We start from the raw sequence: 2066 nt of genomic DNA, 5'->3' as shown, positions 1-2066 counted from the left end.
AAATCCAGTTTCATTKATATAATGGAATTCCAAAATTCCTGAATGCAGTGACATTGTGAAGATAATTGCAGCACCACAACAAAGTAGTGTACATTTGCTTTAAAAAATCAATGTGACATGTCACGTTCCAGGTATGAAAGATGGCACTTGGAACATAAGGAATGTATTTTCTAAAGTAAATTCACATGAAAATTTTGCATTCTTTCAAAAACATTTGAAGATATGAACAGGTTTGATAGAAYACTAAATCAGAAGCAAACAGTTTAAAAACCTGTAATGTAAAATCTTTTTAGCACTACATTTTCATAGGTAAAATGGAGGGTGCTTAGGCGAATACATTGTTGATCAACATTGCAGCTGGGCTTGCCCAGGGCATTCAGTTCAATAAAAAACCTCACACCACTCAAACTTTGTAAATCCTCCTACAGTTTTCTCACATGTTTTACCATAAAAATTTCTTTTAAAAAATCAAAGTGCCTAATCAGAATGTTTAGTCAGTTCAAAAGTCAATTTTTCACGAGTCCTTGTAGTAGTGATGAACGGATCAGTGCTATTCAGTTCAGTTCAATTCAATTCAATTCAGTTCAATTCAATTCAATTCAGTTAATTTATATAGCACCAAGTCACAACATACGTTGTCTCAGGGCACTGTGCATGAAAAAAAAAAAAAGAACAATCTAAAGAAGAAACCAGCAGATTGCGTTGAATCACTTCATCACAGTCTCATCCTGAGCAAACGRTGGAGAGGAAAAACTCCCTGCTRATCAGGAAGAAACCTCCAGCAGAACCAGGCTCAGGACAGGAGAACATCTGCCTCGACCGGCTGGTTGGAGGACAGGAAAGAGACACAGACAAACACAGAAGAACTGGTCCAGGACTGGTCCAGGTGCACCTTCTTCTGGAAAAGAGACAAAGAAAAAAACATGTTATTGATAGAAATAATCACAATAAACATGTGGAGAAGAGAGACTAAAGACAACAGCAGAGTGAAGAAATGTGCTCAGTTTGTGCTCCAGCAGTCTGAGTCTATATACTTGTCTCCACTTTGTATGTAAGTTTTTCCACCTTTGTTTTTCCTTTTATTAAATAAACTGTTTACTTTTAGTTGCCCCCCGTGTCCGTCTGCATCCTGGGTCTTGCTGCCAAAGAATCTGATACATTTTATATAATGAACACAAACTTTTTCAGAATAGAGGTTGTATTTGCCTGAAAATCAATAATAAATAAATAAATAAATAAATAAATAAATAATCTTCTTGTTAGCCAAAACCCTAATCTGGAGTAAGACTTTTGCGATTTTCTCCAAAATCTGTGTTCTGTGACTGATGTCATGGTTCAAAAAGAACAAAAGGTGGTACTGTATGTCACAAAGCTGCGGCTCAATGAACAGTTTTCATGAGTGAGTTTACTGAATTTCTCCAAAACATCATGCGCAGAGCATGTATTATAAATGATGCTCAGCCAACACCATACTAAAAATAGCTTAGTATCAATTGTATTTTGTTAAATTAGTTGAGTTAAAGCTATTTTTGCATTTTCCAATGTCAGTTTTTTTGGGTTAGGGAATAGATTACACAATTTTGATCTTTGATTTCAGAGCCTTTGTCAGAGCTCTAGTGTATGGACAGAGGTCATCCAACAACTCACTGCACAGCCAATTGTTTGAACAGTCGTTACAAATGCAAAGCACCACAAAGAAAACTTTGCTCTGCATCATAGTTGGCTTCTGTTACACAAAAATGACAGCAAATTCAATTGAAGGTGGTTTTCATAGTCAGCTGATCCTCAAAAGCACTAAAACAGCTCTGACAGTTGATTTTACACGTATTGTTCTAAAGTTTGTTGTGATTGTGGCTGAGAGTCGCTCTCAACACAATGAATACTCCTCATTGCAAAAACATCTATGTACAATCCTAGCATCAACTTTTCATGTCAGAGCCGTTTATATTTTGCATCCTAAAAACAAACCCAGCTGTTTCCTGCTTCTTATTTCCTTAAAGCTATAACGAGGTGTGTGTGTGTGTGTGTGTGTGTGTGTGTGTGTGTGTGTGTGTGTGTGTGTGTGT

This window comes from Austrofundulus limnaeus, unplaced genomic scaffold, assembly GCF_001266775.1.
Source record: "Austrofundulus limnaeus strain Quisiro unplaced genomic scaffold, Austrofundulus_limnaeus-1.0 Scaffold10, whole genome shotgun sequence".
NCBI lineage: Eukaryota > Metazoa > Chordata > Actinopteri > Cyprinodontiformes > Rivulidae > Austrofundulus > Austrofundulus limnaeus.
Note: the sequence above shows the minus strand (reverse complement) of the source record.